At 40.9% G+C, this 22732-nt stretch overlaps 1 protein-coding gene across 2 annotated transcripts in view; it reads left to right on the plus strand.

Annotated features, from left to right (window-relative positions):
* Window positions 1-22732, plus strand: part of PALLD (palladin, cytoskeletal associated protein) — a 446787-nt gene that overhangs the window by 125472 nt on the left and 298583 nt on the right. Inside the window, exon 1 of one of the 2 annotated variants that reach the window (XM_011967796.1) lies at window positions 15564-16303. The exons of the other annotated variant lie outside the window; for it this stretch is intronic. The gene's annotated coding sequence lies outside the window, so the exon portion shown is untranslated. Of the gene's footprint in view, window positions 1-15563; window positions 16304-22732 lie in introns of those variants that run through there. 2 annotated transcript variants of the gene reach the window in all.

The raw sequence follows: 22732 nt of genomic DNA on the forward strand, positions 1-22732 counted from the left end.
TCTCCTTACAGTTTCACAAGGAAAATAACAGAACTTGGGCTCTAAATGTCAGTATCTGGCCCAAGTCCATTTAGTGGCAAAAGGAATTCTTAAGTACTGACATTACATTTCAACAGGGCACAAAGAGACAGGATTTACATTCCTTCTTGGATTAGGTTTTGTTTTTATACTCATTCTCTTTAGATAATCAAAAGCATGTGTCCCCACACCTTGCCAGCTCCACCAAGGGATCCTCAGCACCCATCTCAGAGAGGTTTGACATGACATCTGAAAGGCTACGTTGCTGCCTCCCCAGCCAAGGGGAGTGCTTGTGATTTCTCCTGCGTTATCTTTGAGATATTACTCACCAAAGCAATGAATGGCAACCATTCCGAATCCCACCAGTGACTCCTTCTGAAAAACATATCAGTAGGAGCCTTCAGTTTTAAATAATCTGCCTTGTAGTCACACCGAGGAAGAATACCCCAGTCAATTTATGAGGTCTTTGCCTTTAAGTTATAGATGAAAGGAGTTCGCTGCTAGCTGGAAAAGCTTATTTATGATGTGATTGTTAAGGAAGGAATGATAGTGTTCCCATTTTTTTCTTTTTCCTTTTTTAAGCCATCCTTGGGTTTTGATGATTGCTATGGCATTTTTTGCCTATGTTTTACATACTTCTTTTGGCCTTGAGTATAAACTGGGTTGTATTCAAGGAGTCAACTTTAATTTTGTGACAAAAAATCTGTCATCAGAGCTATCCTGCCTTCATTTTGAGTACTCCCCATGCTATCTTCTCTTTAACTCTAACTTGTTTTATTTTGAATCACACACAGAGGGAATTCGAATGGCTGCATGCATCTTTGGAGATGCTTAAACCTTTTCTCATTTTGGGTCTTAAGGATAAGAAGATCTACATTTGAAAAATTTTAAAGAAGGGATCCTATATTCTAAAAATATATAAAAAAAATAGAGTAGAGTAGTTCATCAAATTAAAAGACTATTTTGTTGACTTCATCCTCTTTAGTGACAAAGGAGAATGTAGTTGCACTTCTTTCAGTCAGGGAACTCCACTGTGGATACTACAGAAGCAGGCCAGATCGTGTATATAATTTCGCTAGGGGAGAAACAGATGGAATTTATTTTCTTACCTGAGTTCACCAGGTTTTCTCATACCTCGGCCTCTCTACTCCTGGTTTCTGATTGGAATCCCATACGGCATTTCTCAAGTGGGAGGCGAATCCCTAACCATTTGCATCAAAATCAATAAAATGAGCAGGTAGGGTGCTTGAGAAAAATGAGGATTCCCAGGCCCCATCCCAAGTCTACTAAATAGGAATCTCTAACAGTGGCTCCAGGAATCTGACTTTTTAACAAGCTTCCCAGGCAATTCCTAAGACCCTAAAGTTTGGGGAATGACTACCATGATGTCATAAGAGATTCCAGAATGGAGACTGGCAGGATTGCTGTTGCTTACCCCAAGGCCAGCTTTCCCCTCATACCTCAAGTAATAGAGCCCTTAAGTCTTGACCAGGCATGACTCTCTTACTGCTAGGTATGTCCGTTTTATGGGTCCAGGCCACCATGGAGATGCGAGCATAAGTGCTGTGAGCAGCTTAAAAGGCAGTTAATTGACACATGCACTTTCTTCCTGCTGCTTCTTTCTTGCTGGAATTGGGACATCATGGCTGGCACTCAAGCATCCATTTTAGAAAGGAGGCAACGTACTAAAAAGCAAAAGAGAAAGAATTTGACAACCATGAGGCTGCCATAATAGGCCCAAAGAGCCCAACTCCGCATTTATTTTGTATGATAGAGAAATAAATGTCTGCCTAGTTTAATTCGTAAGTCTCTCATTTTGGTGTTTTGTTTTGTTTTTAGTTGTGGAATGGAGTAGGGTAGGTGCTATGTGCAGCTAAGCCTAAACTAAATGATATAGACACCAAGAAAAACATTGTCTTCTTTTCCTTCCATAATCCTAGAACCTGCCTGGTCCTGATAAGCTGATTTCTTATAAGCAAGTAGTCCATTGTGGGAGATGAGGTATGGAGATGGGTTTCCATGCTTGCAGATTCATCGCCTTTGCAGCTCCTGGGTCACCAGAACAAGACTGTGGCCAGTCAAGCGGTAGGAAGATTATCCGCAGCCTTATGCAATCATTAGAATTAAAGAGAGTATAATGAGGGGATGAAGAGTAAAGACTATAGGCAGAGTCAGACTCCCTGGGTCTGAATCCTGGCCTCACTTACTTTTCATGTCCATTTCAGTAAATTGCCCAACTCCTTCGAGCTTCAGTGTCCAATACTATAAAATGAGGAGACTTAGAAAACCAACCACACAAGGCTTACTATGAGACTTAAATGCTATACATAAAGTCTGACATCTCAATAACAAATGTTCTCAATAAATGACAAATATTATGATGATTATTACTGAAAACTGTAAGAGGAAAGAAAATGAACCATTAGGAAGTGTAGTTACGAAGCTCCCTCCACCAGCTACCCCAGAACCTGATTTTCTTCCACCTTGAGAAATAAATACTGTAAGCAGTTGAGTTTTGGAGAGAGAAAGAGAGATGTTTAAATAGGATTTTAAAGTCCCTGCTATTGCTTTGCAAAGAAATCATCAGTAGAGTTCTGTATTTTTCCTAGGAAAGAAAATAAAGTAACACCAATGAGAACAGAGAAGTGGAATAAGAGGCCCCTACAAAGTGAGAGGTAGCTTCCAGTCCTAGCACCTCTGATTAGTTTATTAACTGGATGATCTCAACCAAGTCGCTTATACCCTAAGCCTCAGTTTCCTTTTCTGTAGAAAGGAGCTCATATCTGCCTCAGATGATAACTGAGATAAGTGAATGAAATAACAATGTAGTTATATGTAATAATCATATAATTTGGCATTTACAAAGACTTATAGATTTCTGTGGTTTTATTATATATTCAGACTCCATGCTATGTTCCTGGAGATAGCACAGACTCTCTCATGTAAATCTTCTCTGTGCCAATTCATCTCAACTTCGGGGAAGATCTGGGTAGAGAAGCTTTGGGCACGATCATCTCCAGCTGCTGACTTTCTAGGGTTGTAAGGGCCATACTCTTACAGGTAAACCACCAGAATAACGCATCAAGTTATCTAAAAAATTTTTGTTACACACCCATCTTAGTCTCTATTTAACCCCTTTCATTGTACAAAAAGAAAGGGCTTTGAAAGATCAGTTATAATCAAGTATTAGGAGGAAATGCAGAAATCACTTTCAAGTAGGGTGGCTGTGCATAGCATAGAGGCTGTACTTATTCCATCACAGTCTGAAGCTCTTAGATGACATCAGGGATCAGAAATGCCACCTGTCACCACTGCCCAGCCACAAGAATGAGTCCTTCCAAGAAAAATACTGACTGCTATCAACTATGTATTTACTTATTCGCAAGCTTCCCTCCTGCTCAGTTAGGTCCATATAAATCCCAGTACAGTACATTTTTTCTTCCACATGGATCCTTTCTCTTAGATTCACTTTCAGGCTTCTAGAAGGCAGTGATAATTGCTATCACGCTCAACCCATCAGATCTGGCTGTTTAACATGTGATGTGTAGTTTTAAAGGATGTGGATGCCGAGCCATGACGAGGCCTGATGGCTCCATCTTTTCTGAGTCTCCACGATGGGCCAGGTCTGTATCAGGCACTGAGCTTGGATAGGAACATGCTCACGGAGGCCACCTTTCAGCAGGAGATCCACTTTTTACAAAGACACATACGTCTTTGATAAGCAGTAGGAAAGCAGAGCCTAAGGAGGAAGAGTTTCTGAAGCGAGATAACCTGGTGACTTGGAGGATGGATAGGAACTGGTGCAAAGGCCATCTAAGTGTGACAGGGGTTGATATGGCTCAGGAGCTGAATGAAACCCAGTGGGCTGGAATGTGGAAGGGAGCTGGCAGGAGCTGGAGAAGGAAGCAGCAGTCAGGTCATTTGGTTGGCACTTAAGTGACTTTTGCTTTTAATCTAACTGAAATGGGCAGCCACTTAGCTGTTTTAAACGGGGAACTGAGCTATCCAACCTGCACATGAAGATGATGTCACTGCTGTGGTGGGGATAGCCAGTTAGGGGGCTCTTTGGTTGCCTGGCCTGGAAAGAATTGTGACTCAGGTTGGGCTGATAACTGCAGTTAGAGAAGTTTGGCGATCAATTGTTCCTTATACTGTGGTGGGAAATCTTTCAGTAGAACCAACTCAGATCTATGGATCCTTAACAGCTGGAGGAAGACAGTGATGGGGGAGTCTGTATGGATGACGAGTCCCAGGTTATCTTACATGCACAATGTTTGAGGGTTGGACTGACACTTCTGTATCTTCTTATTGCTAGTGAATTCCTTAAAAGGATGAAATTCATCAGTGTGGATCCGCCCCAAACCTAGTCTCCTGAAGGTTTTCTGAAACATCAGATTTAACTGTCACTAGAATGGTTATCCCCAATGAAAAATATAGTTCTCCTAGCCAGTGGTCAGTAAAGTCTGCACTTTAAGCTCTTCCAATAGTAGTGTTGAATTTGTGCAAATTGGTCCATGCATTTTCCTGACTCACGATGTAAATGTTTAAGACTAGTGGGCAAACGCACAACCTGCTGACATGGAACAGAGCAAAATCAGCTGCCTCCAAGCCATGAACCACCCCAGCCCCATGCTAAAAATGTAATTAATGGGCTTGATTAATGATACTTAATTTTGTGTTGCTTTAATGGTATTTCAACAAAAAATTATCGGGCTGGGCACAGTGGCTCACTCCTGTAATCCCAGCACTTTGGGAGGCCGAGGCAGGTGGATCACGAGGTCAGGAGTTCGAGACCAGCCTGACCAACATGGTGAAACCCTGTCTCTACTAAAAATACAAAAATTACCCAGGCGTGGTGGCATGCACCTGTAATCGCAGCTTCTCAGGAGGCTGAGGCAGGAGAATCACTTGAACCTGGGAAGCAGAGGTTGCAGTGAGACGAGATCGCACCACTGCACTGTAGCCTGGGTGACAGACTGAGACTCCGTCTCAAAAAAAATAATAATAATAATTATTATTTTTCATCGGGCAAAAAACCAGGGAACTCAACCAAAAAGATGTCCAAATTACAGTGCTCAGTGAAAAAAATACATCACAGGGTAATAAAGTATAATATTATGCCACAGTCAGATTTGCATTTGATAGATAACTTTGGGCACCATGCAGAGGCTGGCTTAAGGAACAAGCCAGGGGACAAACACATGGCACCCTAGTCCGTGCGGCCAGCCTCACACGCCCTGACTTTCTGTCCTTTTGGGAAAAGACAGCAGCATGCTTGTCAAGGGAAGATCCTAGACTTTAGATGCAGACCCTGACTAAATTTCTGGCTAAACCATGGGTCTCTACCTCAAAATTAAGCGACACAGTATATGCAAAAACTATGAGTAGTAAAAGTAACAAATGTTACTTTCCCCACTTTTTTAAAAAATAAAGTAACATTCTAAATTAGTGATTCTCAAAGTAGGCTTTGAAGTTCATTTTCATCGAGTAGCTGAGAACACTTGTTTCAAATACAGAGGGCCTGTGCTGGCCCTCTGAATCCAAGTGAGGCCTGGCAATCCACATTTTGACAAGACCCATTTGATCTGATGCACACAACTTGAAAACTGCAATTCCAGACTAGCAGATGCATATTTAATTATTTTCCAATTGTCTCAAATAACTATAAGTTTGCTTTGTGTTATTTTTCTCTTCCCTAGTCATTGATAAGCCTCTGAAAGTTCAGCCTGGGCTTCCACCAGACAACCTAGCTGAGGGAAGACTCAATAAACAATGAATGACCACTTGATTGATCTATGGCATGCAAATTATATTATGCAAAACTTCTCTCATCACTACCAAAACTTTTCCAGATGTACACAGTCTATTCACTGTTGCCATTGTCTTACAAATCCTTACCTAGAGTTTATTTCTGGGGAGAGGGTAAAAATCCCTGGCCCGCAAGTGAGGATCTATGGAACTTCTGCTTGGGCCGCTACACAACACAAACCAGCGTGAGAAAAAAGGCGCCCCGCTCCTATTTTCAGCTCCTGACTCCTTCCACCACCTCAGTCTTGACAGTCAGTCCTAGAAATTTTTCTCATTTGCTTACTTTAACCTTTGCTGTTTATGGAAATATGCCTTTCTATCTGGAATTTTTAAAGACCATATGCCTATATTTCTGTATTTCCTTGTTTTGGTATATAAGTCCCTCTCCCAAACGTATATAAATCCCATAGGTGGTGAAAGGAATTTTACTAAATGGACCTTTTGCCATTTGCCAACCTCTCTCTTGGTAGGTGTGACCCAAGGGGTCCATCACTTCGTTAGGTGGCAGATAAGCAAGCTGTGAATTCCAGTGGCCTATGGCCCACCTTTGCTTCTCAGAAGCTTCCTTCTGAATTTATGTAGGGATACGATGCTGTGTAAATCTACCGTAAAAGTCCTTTGCACGCAAAAGACCTGATTCTTCAGGTCTGTGAACACATGCTTCATCTGTTTGAGTTATATGGGCACCCTAGGGTTTTTATTTGCACCAAAAAGTGGAAGCCAAGCTTTCATTGTAAACAGATGGTGCTGCTAACAAGGAAAGTAAAAAATTCTTCCAGTCACTCCTCGCACCAGAGACCTGAAGAAGGTTCTGCTTTAAAAACAAATGAACAAAACTATCAAATACTCCCTCTCCCCTATTCCATAGGCTCTAGGTCAAAACACACACATACACAGCCCCTCACAGGCAGACAAAATCTGGTCTCCATTCCTCACTTTCCCCATCCTCCTCCCCATGCCAAATTCTACATTCCTTCAGTGTAGATACTATAAATATAAAAAGAACAAACTCAATCCCGAATCACAAGGGGGCTTTTCTTTGCATGACCACAACATAAGCACTGGTCTATCATTTTGGGATTTTTATGAAGCCTTGAAGAATGTTCAGAATTCCAGTCTTGCTCAAACAATGTCTCTCACCAGTCGGCATGATTCAGATGTTGAGTTTCAGGACAACCTGGGGATTTCTGGTTAGAGAAAAACATTATCCTTAAGCGTCTCAATGTGAAATATTTCCATGTATTTCCCCCTTTTTTCTTTCAGTCCAGAAGAAATGTGGAAACGCGCATGTTTTCTTTAGCATGAGGGAATTTGAAGTTGATTGCAATCTCCCTGTCCCTAAGCCCAAAAGAGAAGTAGCATTATTATGCTGTAATCAGGTCCTTTCTTAAATTTCTCCATTAGGTAGCATCTTGTTACATAACCACTTTATGCTTTTAAATCTGAATATCGTTGATAACAATCTCCTGACAGATCATACTTCCGGTGCCTAAGTTAGAAAATGAATGACCCAGACCCCCTGAGATGTTCTTTGAAGCATTCCAGAGGAAGGGGACACTGGAGGTTATCCAGTCACCCGTGCCTTGGGGCAAGACCACACTCAAGCTGTTCCAAAGAAATGAGGATCCTTTTTATGTTTCAAGTTTCCCCAGAGACGCAGATTCCATAGCCTCCCTAAGTAAACCCTCAGTGTTTCAACAGCATTAATGTTGTCATAGGAGAGTTAAGCCCACTATCGATGTACTTATTATTTAATTGACACTCTGTCCTTTGAGCCTTAGAAAATATCTACATCAAGGCCTTTCTATTGTACACCTGAAAGCTAAACTGTCTATCTACTTGTGTAAGAAACCATGAGGAAATACACTTTTTTGGAAACCTTACCTCAGTCTCTACCATCTGTTTAATGGGGATACCTGCTGTGTCAAACTCATAGTACTACTGGAAGGATCCAAAGAGATCACGTGTCAGGCTGCCCGAGGTATTATTTGTATCACCACTAAACCCGAATCTGGAAGTAGTTGTTTAAGCTACTCTATTATAGAAATAATAGGGATTCCTGAAATAATACTTTAATTATAAGCCTGAGTTACAAATACAAACACGTGGTTCATGAAATAATCACTTTAATGCTCACATAAGCAAACTATGTGTTGGCATCTCACAAAGCACCAGGGAAAAAATATTTCCCTGAAGACGCAGGACTTGCTCTGAAGAGCAATGGTAGAAAGCTATCTCTGTGGTTTAGCAATTGCAGATGCAGGGACTGGGTAGGTGAGGATGGAGGTGGCGAACTGCCTAACAGACGGAAGCCCTGTACAAGACAGACACACGTAGATCGAAGTGGTTCAGAAAGCCTAAGTGTGAACGAATAAGGAAAGGCATACCAGGGAAAGGGAACTGAAAAAGCAAGGTTATGATCTTACTCTCAGGTGAAGTGGAATTCAGGCCAGAAATTAATATAGTAAGAAAAGGGGCACTTTGTAATGCTAAATAGTGAAACTCAAAATGAGGCTACAGCAATTATGAATATATATTAAACAACACAGTAGCCACTGTGTAAAGCAGGAATTACAGAAGATGAAAGAAGAAATAAACAGAAATGAAAACTCAGTCCATAATAAATAAGCCAACATATCTTAAGTTCAGAAAAGACATAAATAACATAATAAGATATGTTATTCTGAAACAAACTATGTGTCCTGAAAATATCTCCATATTATCTAATATCATTTTTTCAAGTGGCCAGGAAACATATATGAAAATCGACCATAGGTTAGGCCCACAAAGAAAGTCAATAAATTCCAAAAGATATAAACATTACAAATAATATTTTTTGTCACAATGCAATAAAACAAAAAATTGTTATCAAAATCTCAGTTATCAATATCAATACAGAAAATTCTAAATGAATACTGGCAAACAGCATTTACTAGCACATTTAAAACATAATTACCATGACCAAATGGAGCTTGTTGTAGGAATGCAAGAATAATTCATGGCTAAGAAATTTATTATATTCCATTAAATTAATAGCTCTACGGAGAAAAAAAATATGACTATTTCCAAAGATACCAAAAAGAGCATTTGGACAAAAGTCAATAATCACACTTGATCCACCACATCCCCCGCCCAAATAAAAGGTTTCTAAGAACAAATTATTATTTTCTTAGCATAATAAAATAGATCATTCTCAGCCCAAAGCCTACATCATGCCCTGAATCACTGGGCAATGGGTAATCACTGAAGCCATTTCCATTAAAATAAAAAATAAGACAAGAATGCCCACTCTTACTACTGTTATTTAACATTGCACTAGACCTAATAGATAATGAAATTTGAACAGAAAAAGAAACTGAAAGTATAAACATTGGAGAGCAGATGGTTAATCTTTATTTTTAGATTACATTATATAGTTAGAAATACAAGAAAATTGGGAAATATTTATAAACAATATGAGTAAGATAGAATGGCACACAATGAATACATTGTAATTAGTTGATTATATCCAACTAGAAGATGTAATGAGAGAAAATACCCCATTTACAATAGTAATAACAAAGATAAAATACCTATGAATAAACTTAATACATGTCCAAGACACATATGAAAAAAACTGTAAAACATTCCCAAAGGACACAGAATAAGATTTGAACAGATAGAAAGATCTACCTTTATCTTGGCTAGAAAGACTCGATAACATAAAGCAGTCAACTTTCTCTATGTTAATTATTTAAATTTAATTCTGATGATACAAATAGGAATATGAGTTTCTATTATTGTTTACTCTGAAGTTTATATGGAAAAATAATAAGAAAACTGGGAAACTGAGAGAAGAGCAATGAGAAATGATATTAAACTTATAATAGAAGTGATTAGACATTAGATATTAAGTAAATATTAAAAGCATTGATAATTAATTGGTGTGGTGGTAGCATCCAAACTAAAAAAATCAACCAAGGAAATAGAAATGTAATGTCCATAGACTCAACTATACACAGGAATTTAATAGATGATGATAATAGCATCTCAAAACAGGGTAAAAGATTATTATCATGAAGTAGTGGTGGTGAGGCAAAGCACAGGCAACAGAAGCAAAAATAGACAAATGGGCCTATATCAAACTTAAAAACTTCTGTATATCAAAGGACACAATCAACAGAGTGAAAGGTCAGCCTATGTTACAGAAGAAAATAATTGCAAATCACATATCCAATAAGGGGTTAATATCGGGGGGGGGAATATATATATATATATATAGAGAGAGAGAGAGAGAGAGAGAGAGAAATTTAATTAATTAACATAGAGAAAGTTGACTTATTTATGTTATCAAGTCTTTCTAGCCAAGAAAACGGTAGATCTTTCTATCTGTTCAAATCTTATTTTGTGTCCTTTGGGAATGTTTTACAGTTTTTTTCATATGTGTCTTGGACATATATTAAGTTTATTCATAGGTATTTTATCTTTGTTATTACTATTGTAAATAGGGTATTTTCTGTATATAGAGAGAGAAAGAGAGAGAGAACTCCTACAACTCAACAACAACAACAACAAAACCTGATTTTTAAATGGGCAAAGGACTTAAATAGACATTCCTCCAAAGACGAAATTTACCTGGCCAACAAGCATATGGAAAGATGCGAAACATCACTAATTACTAGAGAAGAGAAAATCAAAACCACAATGAGATATCACCTAACACCCATTAAGATGGCTACTATGAAGAACACAGAAAGTTAACAAGTGTAGGCAAGGGTGTGGAGAAATTGGAACTCATGTGCACTATTGGTAGAAATGTAAAATGGTGCAGCCACTATCAAAATCAGTCTCACTTCTGGGTACATAGCCAAAAGAAATGAAAGCAGGATCTCAAAGAGATATTTGCTCATCCACGTTCATAGCAGCTTTATTCACAATAGCAAAGAGGTGTGGGCAACCCAAACATCTACTGTCGGACTAACAGATAAAGAAAAAGTGGTGGCCAGGCACCGTGGCTCATCCCTGTAATCCAAGCACTGTAGGAAGCAGAGGCAGGTGGATTGCTTCAGCCCAGGAAATAAGAGACCAGCCTGGGAAACTTGGCAAGACCCCTGCCTCAACTAAAACTACAAAAATTAACCGAGTATGGTGGCACACACCTGTAGTCCCTGCTACTTGGGAGGCTGAGGTGGGAGGATCACTGGAGCCCTGGAGATTGAGGCTGCAGTGAGCCAAAGTTATGGCACTGCATTCCAGCCTGGGTAACAGAGTAAGACCCTGCCTCCAAAAAAAAAAAAAAAAAAAAAAAAAATAGTGTGGTATAGACATACAGTGGAATATTATTCAGCCTTAAAAAGAAGAAAATCCTGCCACATGCCACAGCATGGATGAGCCTTTGAGGATATTATGCCAAGTGAAATAAAGCAGTCACAAAAAGACAAATACTGCATGATTTAATTTATATGAGGTATTTAAAGTAGTCAAATTCATATAAGCATGGAAAAGAATAGAGGTTGTCAGGGGCTTGGAGGAGGGAGAAATAGAAAGTTGTTCAATGGTATAGCATTTCCATTTTGCAAGATGAAAAGTTCTGGAGATCTTTTGCACAACAACATGAACACACTTAACACTACAGAACTGTACACTTAAAAATGATTGAGATGGTACATTTTATGTGTTTTTTAACAACTAACATTTAAAAAATTATTCTTTTTGAAAGTGGTAGTGGGGCAACTGGATCATTAATAATAAAGTAAGATCCATCCCTTAATACCTTATACACTAAACCAGGATAAAATATAAACGAACTGGCCAGGCATGGTGGCTCATGCCTGTAATCCCAGCACTTTGGAAGGCTGAAGCGGGTGGATCACCTGAGGTCAGGAGTTCGAGACCAGCCTGGCCAGCATGGCAAAAATCCATTTCTACCAAAAAGGTAAAAGTTAGCCAGGCATGGTGGCATGCACCTGTAGTTCCAGATACTTGGGAGGCTGAGGCAGGAGAATCGCTTGAACCTGGGAGGCAGTGGCTGCAGTGAGCCAAGATTATACAATTGGACTCCAGCCTGGGTAACAAAGTGAGACCCTGTCTCCAACATACATATATAGATATATAGATATATATGGACTAAATATCTAAATATCAAAAATAAAATCAAAGAGCACATAGGATAAGATAGGCCTATCTATGACTCATTTAAAAATTGATAAATTCAATTAAATAAAAATTGGATTTTTTTGAACGTCATGAGATATCATGAGCCAAGTCAGAAGACAAATGGCAAAATGAGAAAACAGTCTGAAGCTCCTAACGCAAAGGGATAATCTCCTTAACATACATGGAGTTTCAAGAACTCCGAAGAACAAGACCCAGAACCCAATAAAATATGGGACTAGTATATAAACAATAAGGCCGCAACAGAGGAAATAGAATTGGCTCTTAAATGTATAAAAAACTTGCTCAACCTACTCAAAATCAGAGAAATGCAAGTCAAAACTATCTTGAGACATCACCTTTCACCTATCAGATTGGCAAACACCCAGAAGTTTGATTGCACATTTTGCTGGCAAGGCCGTGGGGAAACAAGTACTATTTAACATTGCTAGTGGAAGTGTAAATTGGTTCAGCCCTTTGAAAGGCAACTTGGCTGTATTTATCAAAATTTGAAATGTAAAATCCAGTAATCCCACTTGTGGGAATTAATACTGTAGATATACTTGCACAAGTGTAAAATGTCATGTGTGGACATTTGTAACATTGTTTAATAGCAAAAGATTGGAAACAAGTCAAATGTCTATCAGTGGGATTCTGATTGAATAAATTGTGATGCATTTATCCAAGGGAACGCTATGCCGCATTAAACGTAAGCATGTTTACTCTGCACTGATATGCATGTAAGTCTCATCACGTCTGTCTTCTTTTCAAGACCCTCCAATGACTGTCTGTTGCTCTGAGGGTATATCCTAAAATACTTAACTCTGGTTTACATGGTCCTACACCATCTGGCTGTCCTGTCTCTCTGACTTCATATGACATTCTACATCTCACTTTCTCTGTTTCAGCCACATTGTCCCCTTTGCTGTTCCTCAAATGTGCTAGGCATGGTGCCTCCTTAAGACCTTTGCACTAGATTCTTCTGCCTGGATCACCGTACTCTCCAAATAATCCCAATGCTCACTTACTCCCTTACCATGTTCAAGTCTTTGCTCACACGTTACTGTCTCAAGAAAGCTGCCCCCGGCCGCTCCGTTCTAAATTAAAATTCCCCCGATATCCCCAATGCCCATTCTCTTGCTCAGTGTGTTCAACTGCTCTTATTATGTCCTAACTCAACACAGAATTCTCTTGTTTAGTTTGTTTATTTTCTGCCTAATGTGCCCCCTACCCCAGATATAAATACCAAGGGACAGAAACTTTTATCAGCTTGTCCCCTCCTGTGTCACCAACATACACAATAGTCCGTGGCATGAAGTAGGTCTTCAACAGGTGTTTGTTTCCAAACAAATGAATTAATGAACATACAATGTGGAAAGGACTATAAAGTGTATATATATTTAAGTGAAGAAGTAAGGCGAAGCCAAGTTATTGTTCTGCCTATAGTAATTTTTTTTTTTTTTTTTTTTTGAGAGACAGAGTTTCACTCTTGTCACCCAGGCTGGAGTGCAATGACGTGATCTCGGCTCACTGCAACCTCTGCCTCTTGGATTCAAGCAATTCTCCTGCCTCAGCCTCCCCAGTAGCTGAGATTACAGGTGCCCGCTGCCATGCCCAACTGATTTTTGTATTTTTAGTAGAGACGGGGTTTCACCATGCTGGCCAGGCTGGTCTCAAACTCCTGACCTCAGGTGATCCGCCTGCCTCAGCCTCCCAAAGTGCTGAGATTACAGATGTGAGCCCCTGCGCCTGGTCCTGCCTATAGTATTTTTAAGAAATAAAGAAAAAGAGTAAGAATGTATTTAGGCCAAAAGAAACCTGGAAGTCTACGGAGAAAACTATTATCAGTGGTTACCTGGAGGGAGATGCATGGACTGGGCACATGGGGAAGAGTGGTAGAAAGGAGACTGTGGTGCATGGACTTTTATATAAATTTATATAAATGTACTACTTATTCAAAACATTAAATTAGCAAAAGAAAAACAGCTGATGTCAGCTCCCAAAGATTGTCATTCAGTAGTGCTGAGTAGGGATCAGGGGAATCTGCATTTTCAACAAGCTCCCCCGCCCTCCCATCCGTTCCTGGGTGGGGCAGATCACCATCAAAAATCACCGTCACCACTACCTCTCCTGACCCCAAAACGCCACAAAACGTGTAACATTCGGATAGTTCTCACTTGGAGCACAAGCAAATGGGCAGGCACATCGCAGAAACAAAAGGCAGACTTTTCCATAACATTTGACACCACTAATAGCTGCCACCCAAAAGATAGCCTCCTTGTGTGGAAGAACAGCAGAAACTTCATCTACCCTTCAGTTTCGTCCCCACAAGCAAGCAGGACCACTAAAAGGAGTGTCCTCTCTGTCTAAAACATTTGTATATGTTGGGTGTTTCGACGAAATTTCAGACTTCTAAAACATTCACAGCTTTAGCGAAAGTAGTTGGAGGGGCTGCCTCAGATTTCTGAGCTCATGGTGATCATATACGGAAACCTTCCAAATGTTTCCTTCTACTTTCACCCGGGCATTTTAATTAATAAAATGTCCTTCCTAACTCACAGAGGAAAGATCTTTCTAACAACCCTTGCTGGAGATGAGAAAGGTGGTAAGGACCTGAAGTGTGTCGTAGCAAGACTCACCCAACAGGGCCACCCTGCTTCACTGTGCTGCCTTTCAGATGAACAGAAGTATTCGGCTCTTGTTATTCAATGACCCTAATAAAATTTTACAACTGAAGTGTACAGGAAAAAAAAATAAATAAAAAGATCTAATGACATACAAGGAGGGACTGAACCTGCCAACCCCAGAATATTTTCAGTCTGAAAAGTAACCTCGTCCTTATTAACTTTACATTGATTCCCAAAGAGGGGAAAATTTAATAAGCAAGAAAAAAATTCAGTATTTCATGACTCACCACTTCCTCAGGATAATAAATATGAACTAAAGATATAGACATTGAATGCTTTTAACATTTTATTTTCACTTAAAAAATAATGTTTGCACTCTCTCTATTATCGACCTCTCAAGATGATTCTATTTCCAGAACACACTTTTTGATACGGTTTCTAATTCAAAAATCTGTCACATCTTTGATATTTCATAGGCTCCATTAAAATTAATAGCTTCATGGGTCCTTTTTGAGTTTCTTCCCTAAATTTTCAAACAGTTTGTGGTCTCTTTCTCAGACTGGCCAATGACAAGCAGTTCTGGGACTGGAGGATGGAAGTAGTGAAATAATCCTTAAAATTGTGTAAAAATTAAGCACTGTCTGCCAGTGGGTTTAGAGTTGGCAACAGATAGGTCTTTATTAAATGGTTGGTTTTGTTTCTCCTATTGTTTCTCCCTAATATCCGTCTGTGTGGTAACTGAGTCACTATGACATAATGCCTCAGAGAAGGACTGCAGGACAACCAGACGTACACATGTTCATCCCTCAATGAGTTGCAACCTTGGGTCTGTTCCCTAGACATTGGTGGAAAGACTTGATTAATGGCAGACTTGTTCAACATAAAAAAGAACAAAGACCAGATTTATTCTTGGCATTCCTTTTCCTAGGGGCTTTATTTGTAATGGGGTAATTAATTTATGGCTTTGCAGTAAGGCGGCATCAGAGGAGCAATTTAACTCACAAGAGGTAACGGAGATGGAGAGTACAACTGAAAGATACCTTGCGTGGAAGGCTATAGAAGGAACCCCAAGCTGGACGTTGATTTTCTTTTATCAGTAATACAAATTCATTACTAGCTGCCTCTTGGATTTCCCCCTTGAGAGCTGCAACGTTTCCGAAACGAACAGAGGTCTTTAGGGAATGCCTCAAACCACGGCTGAATGGGGAGTGGCTTTAGAAATCGCGGGTGGAACTTGCCTGTTACCTTCTTGCAATCTCCCCGCCCCTGGGCAACCCAAAAGCCGTCCTAAGTGCGATAAGGGCAAGGAGTGAGGGGAGTTATTTCTGGACATTAGCAGCATTCCTCCCTAGGACACACCCTCTCCCCCTCCCCAGCAGCCCGGCTCTCTGACACACTCCGCGCACACGCGCCCCTCGGCGAGACGCGGCGCACTCGCGCGCTGCAGACGGGTGGCCTCTCACCGAGCCTGAGTCGTGGCCGCTGCGCCGCCAGGAGGCTTCCCGGGAGCCGGCGGGGCCCAGGACACGTCTCAAGCGCAGCCGGCCAGGGGCCGGCCTTTCGGCAGCGAGGCTGCCCGTTAATTTTCTCCGTTGCATTCTGCAAACTAGATCGCATTCAGAGCCCAGAAGTTGCAAGCTGGGAATAAGCGAGATCTGAAAGACCCCCAAGAGGAGCTTGTTTGGGAGTGGGGGCAGACGGTGTTTTGTGCCCAACTGGTAAGTGGCAGCATTAAATCTATGTAAACATGCAGGAAATAAAGCTTTGCAGCGTTTCCAGGCAGTGGCATGCAAGTACTCATGCGAAGAGTAATGTTTGGGGTGTTTAGTTGTAGTGGACTCAGAATACCGTATTCCATCACGGTTTTCCTAATCCCTTCTTCGGACTCCTCTTTGGGGGTTGGCGGGGGCGGGTCCTGCTCCGCGGGACTTTTCTGTTGTTAGAGTTGGGGTGGGGGAAGGGAGAAAGGCGTGAGGTTGAATAATCTTTCCTGCCCCCCTCACCTTTTTTTTTTTCATTTAAAAAAATTGATACTTTCAGAGAGGTTTCTCTTTCATGTGTTTAACTTGCCTGCAGTGGTTTGAGCCCAATGTGTTTGTATTTTTTCTAATTACTTTGTAATCGGCTCCATCCTCGGTTGAAATAGAAGGAAACTTTCACAAAGCGATCAATTTCTGACAGCCTAAGAGCTGCTCAGTTGCTGAATGAGGTCTAGCTGGAAACGCTTTGTTTCTTTCTCACAAGGTTTTGGTGATTTTTCCCATGAGAAAGCTGGGCGTTTTCACACCTGTTGCTCTTCAGTTGCCTCAAAATTGTTTGCTTGTTTGTTTTCTTGGGTTTCACTTGATTGCAGTTCTTTGTCTAACAAAATCCAATGCTACTTTCCCGGTTCTCCTTCTCTCCCTTTGGACGGGGTCCCTGTTGTTAGCATTCAGTTGGCTGTGGTTCTTAGGGAACAAGTGGCAGGCAGAATACAATAGGGAAGAATGCATTCCTGATGACTCCTCTACCATGGAAAGACTGAAAAACTGACATTCTCCATTAGTTTTTATAGAAAGCATTGCTGACACTTTTATAAATATTCAATTTTGGTGAGTTCCTGAAATTATTTAATCCAGAAGTAACAGCATGACTTGTACAGAGAGAGTTCCTCTAACCTATTTGCATTACAAGCATAGAGACCCTGGCACCTGAACACCCCCAGGATGCTGAAGTCACCTTTTGCTTCACCGGCAGGTAGGCTACTGACAAGGAAAGGGGTGATGGAATGTGAGGAGAGGGGCAGCAGGGGAAGCCCTCTGAGAAGGGGGCTGTCCTCCAAGGACCCGCATGTTTTCAGCTTTCTGATGATTAAGAAAATCATCAGGATATTGGAATGTAATTTAACATCCTAGTAGGTTTAATTGAATTCCTGTCCAAATGATGAAGAAGACTTTCTATCAGCTCTTCTCACACTTCCAAGTGGAGCTCAATGGAATGCTTGTTTATTTCTGTTGCCGATAAATCCATGGGAAATCTCTGCCGAACCCAGCAATTTTAAAAAAGCAAGTTCCAGCTTATAATTGCCCATATAATGGCAAACAGGTTATTTTCAGTAACCCAAGACTCTTACATTTTCCCCCCACGGTTGTTATAGAGGTTACATGAAGATGTTATGAGCATGCATTTGAGCTTACCCACCCCCAACTGAAATGGAAAGTTATCCTTGGGTGTCTGATGGAAAAGATTGTTGCCAGATACTTTAGGAAGCTATAACATAACATGTTTCTGAAAAGATCATAGCTAGTAGACATGAGTGTCTATAGCTATTACATAATTTTTCATTGTTCCTTTAGGAAAGAGACCTACTTTGATCACTATAGTGTTTACATTTGTTGTTTATTTGTTGTATGGTTTTGCTGAGTCTTTTTTCTTTTCTTTTTGCTATTGAAAGCCTCCCTTCATTTAAATGAAATCACAGACTAGAAATAGCAATGATTGCTCGCTAGGGCTAAAATTAGAAACTACAGGAGACTTTTTAGGCACATCCCTCTTGTCTCATGGAAGGTTCTGCAGAGTTTTCTTTAAAACTCCCACTTAAGCAATTATTGTAAGATGATGTTTACTCTCTAAAATAACATTTTTATTTGGACAATTTTTTCCATCAAGCTTTAATCGTACTTTGCCAATGTATGTTGAACTTTGTTTCTCTGAGATGCCTAAAGGCACATCCAATACATTTACCATCACTTCAAAGTCTGTATACTTAGCTCTTTGAGCAGTTTCTTTAAAAAAAATAAATAAACAAAAGCTCCAATGGTACTTGCAGAAGACAAGACTGGGTCCTCTGATGTGATGGCAGATGGCAGTCGCATGAGCTTTGTTTATGCCCAGAACAAGCTCGGTGTCTCTTAAATTAATCATGGATTGAATAATTCATTTCTCACACCTTGGGCTGCACCTAATCTTCAGCTATACATTTAAAGATAGGTTATGGTTGAGGTCGGGTTCACTTGGACGTCCTTTCAAAGCCTATGAAATGATTTTACAGTTGGGTCATTTCTCATTGTAACATATTATAAAATGTAATGACATAAACTTAGAGCTCTCCTGGCTTTTCCATTTCCAGGACGGGCTTCAGTGACCTTCCCATTTGTTGGTTGGCCCCAAAGATGGTGGGGCTAATGGATACAGTGGTTTTTCTGTAAATGTAATTAAACGTGCCTCTGCCAGCTGCCTGTGGTATTTGTGAATGTTTTCATAAGAAAAGCTGTTCTTCGACTTTATCTGCCCACTGTGGTTTGTGGCATGTTGTGCTATTCTGCAGCCTTGCAGTTTTTTTCCTGAATGATTGGGCTATGATGTCATGTGCTATCTCAGTGCGGAACCTTTTCAAGGCTTTGCTGGGGTCTGTGTGCCTGAGCGAGGGGAGTGGAGGCTCCCTCAGAGCACACTTGGTAGCGACTCCCCGTCTACTCCAGCACATTCCATTGCCTGGAGACCAAAGCCACCAAATGATTTGCGGTCAGAGTGATTTGGGGCTGGTTAGAGATGATTTAAAAGGAAGGTTATGGGCATATGAAGTATAGGGTAAAGAAAATATATTTTACTACTTTATTGAGACCACATGGCTCCAACTTGAACTTTTTTTTTAAACATGGAAATTGTTGGCTGAACTAGCTCTCAGTGTTTTTTCCCTTTTTTTCTTTTTTTATTGCTCTGAGCGAAGAGCTGTACTCCCTATTTATTATATGCTTGACCTCCCCATTATTTCTGAAAGTTTGAAAAACTTTTTATGTTTAAAGAAAACAGGAAAACGTAGGATTTATCTGTTGTTCTCTTCAAGGGCCAATACATTGCCAGAGAAGAGACCCAATTCTCTCCAATAACTGAAAGAAGGTTTCTTTCTCATGTCAAGCTTGGGAAGCCATCAGTTATGAAAGAGACAAGGGCCAATCTGTCCCAGGGTACCCCAGGGCCACAGCATATCAGCACTGGCAGTGCATCCATATCGCTTGTTGACTGGGAGAGATGGTTTTGCTCAACCTCCTAAGGGTTCAGTATACCCTATGATGAATAATGGGGCCAAATAAAGCATGGTCGATCTTTTCTAATGCCAGAATGGTGATGATAGGGCTCAGAGACCAGGGGCTCCTTCTCATTAGTGGTCCATGGGAACACAACACTTGGGTGCAACACTTCATTTGTGAGACTAAGCAGCCATCTCCTGCCTCTCCTATGTGGGCTACCACAAACTGGCACAGTAAACCACCTATTACCACTGAACAGGTTCCCAAATCTCTGTCCAGCATGAACTTAAAGTATCTATTATCACTTCACTCTGTGGCTCAGGTTCATCCTATTTCAATCCTCAAGGCATATGCCATAGTCTAATAGTCCATTACAAGCTATCAAATAGCCAGCTCCAACTTGCAATTTGGTGTTATGACACTAGCTAGAGAAGTGCCATGGAAAGCGTGCTTGTGAGCATGCCCATTCCCTTGGCAGCCATCAACCCAGGGTCTGAGGGCCATGACTGTGATGTAATGGAAGGCTGCATGAGATCTTCCCACCAACCCTTCATAGTTGCTGGTCTGTGATCCATCTGAGCCAGCCTGGATTCCTACAGTTTGAGTCTGTGTGTGTGTCCAGGGATTTAAAGGAAAACATGTGGAGACCAAATTAGTTTGTACCTGATGAGAAAATCTTATAGAATTGGAGAAATGTCAAGAAGGCAACATTGTATGATGGAAATCAAACTACATTGGAATTGAGAATCCTGGTTTTGCCACTATGTGACCTTGAACCAGCTATTTAATAATGCAGCATTGATAAAACACTATTATGTTGGATCATTTCCTTCCTAAATATGACATGTGATCATCAGAACCACATTTGGAAGCAGGTGGGGCAGGTGGCGTTATTTCCATTCTACAAGTATGGAAACTGGAGCTCTAGAGGTTACTGACTTGCTCAAGGTCACAAAGCATGTGAGTGATAGAGTTTGACCTCAAACTCAGAACTTCTGCCAGACACGGTAGCTCATAGGCATCTGCCTGTGATCGCAATATTTTGAGAGGCCAAGGCAGGAAGATCACTTGAGGCCAGGAGTTCGACATCAGCCTGGGCAACATAGTGAGACCCCATCCCTGCAAAAAATAAAATTAGCCCAGTGTGGTGGTGTGTACCTATAGTCCTAGCTGCCTAGGAGGCAGAGGCGAGAAGATCGCTTGAGCCCAGAAATTCGAGGCTGCAGTAAACTACTGTTGTGCCACTGTGCTCCAGCCTGAGTGACAGAATGAGACTCTGTCCCAGAAGATAAACAAAAAAACCCAGAACTTCTAACTTCAAATCTCATGATCTGTCCACTGTAGCAAGCAGCCCCCACAATTCTCAACCTCTATAGAACTCACTCTCCTCATTTGCAAAAATGAGACATTTGGCCCAGAAAATTAGAGGTCATTCCAGCTTAAAATTCTGTGTCTGATGAATCACCGGCTGGAAGGGACTTTAAGAAATCACTTAGTCATATTCCTTGCTTCTAGAAGGACTCTATCTAAACTATTTTGAAAAGAAAATATCAGCCCTTTTCTTACAGTCCTAGTGCAGAAAAGAGCCCCAGAGAGTGTCCAAGGGCATTTGGGAATGAGAAGGAAACGAGGAGCTACAGGGCCAGTGCTCAGCAGGGTGCTCCATCTCTTGGACTCGGAAGCAGTGAGTCTTGCCTCACTGGATGTGAATGTTCAGCCCTGAGATCAATATCTGAAGTAGGACAGGAGAGTCACAAGCACGCTTTGTTGGTTAGAAAGAATTCTGTAAGAGAGATCAGAAAACTGGTAACTCTGTGAAGAGGAAAAAAAGAGCTAAGTGACTCAGTAATGATCTTAAAGTTTATTAAGGACTCCTAGAGAGTGTGATGACTATAAATCAGTGGTAATGTTTCTGTTTAAAGATAGAAATGGCAGAATCCTGTTTACTCAGCAGGTGTGACAAGCAGAAAGCTGTGCTGATCTAGACTTACTTCGCTTGTATTGGGGTTCGTGGCAGAATGGGAATGAAAGGGGCTTTGCCCTGAAGACGGTGCCTGGGAGCCCCACTCCAGTCTTCCCTTCTCTCTCAGCTCAGGTCTCAGCAGGCTGGTGTACCAGTTAGCGTCTAGTAACCTTTCTAGAACAAGGGACTACCAGTAGACAACTACCAGCAAGCACATCAAGTTGCAAGTTCAGTCTCACATTGCTCAGCTAACCTGGTTATAATTTTAAAAACTAACCTGTCTCCATGTTCTTCCTATGTCACTCCCATGAAATAGATGTTACTTTTTATTAAAAAAAAAGAAAAGCAGTGACTGAGATCAGAAGACAGGTAATTATCAGTAATTATCACAACTCTACAACTTACTGAGCTTGGACAAGGCATTTCCTACTTTGGGTCTCGATTTCTCATCTGTGAAATGGGCTAACAATAGCCATTTCAAAGTTAAATATTTCTGAGGATTAGCCAGGCATGGTGGCTCATGCCTGTAATCCTAGCACTTTGGGAGGCTAAGGCAGGTGGATCACTGGCGGTCAGGAGTTTGAGACTAGACTGGCCAACATGGTGAAAACCCATCTGTACTAAAAATACAAAAATTAGTCAGGCGTGGTGGTGAGTACCTGTAATCCCAGCTACCCGGTTGGCTGAGATAGGAGAATCGCTTGAACCTGGGAGGTAGAGGTGGCAGTAAGCCAAGATTACGCCTCTGCACTCCAGCCTAAGTAACAGAGTGAGAATCCATCTTAAAAAAAAAAAAAAAAATTCTGAGGATCAAATGGGGGAACATAGATGAGCATGCTATGTAACAGTTTGCATCATTATTAATAGGAGTCCAATTTCAGGCTTTTCTATAAACCACAAGGTCACAGATGTTTCTTTTTATTCTGCCTTAATTCCATTCCCAAGCCAAACTCAGAATCACAGCAGTTTATCCTCACTTACTATGTGTCAGGCACATAATCACCTTTAATCCTCACAAAAATATTATGAAGTAGATCTATTACCCCTATTTTATTATCTGGAAACTATGTTCTAACAAAGATAAGCATCTTGCCCGAGATCACATGGCTACTAAGTAACAGAGGCAAAACGGAAACCAAGTCTGTCTCACCACAAAGCTGTGCTTTCAGACCTTC

Source organism: Mandrillus leucophaeus, unplaced genomic scaffold (assembly GCF_000951045.1).
Source record: "Mandrillus leucophaeus isolate KB7577 unplaced genomic scaffold, Mleu.le_1.0 Scaffold81, whole genome shotgun sequence".
In the NCBI taxonomy this organism is placed as follows: domain Eukaryota; kingdom Metazoa; phylum Chordata; class Mammalia; order Primates; family Cercopithecidae; genus Mandrillus; species Mandrillus leucophaeus.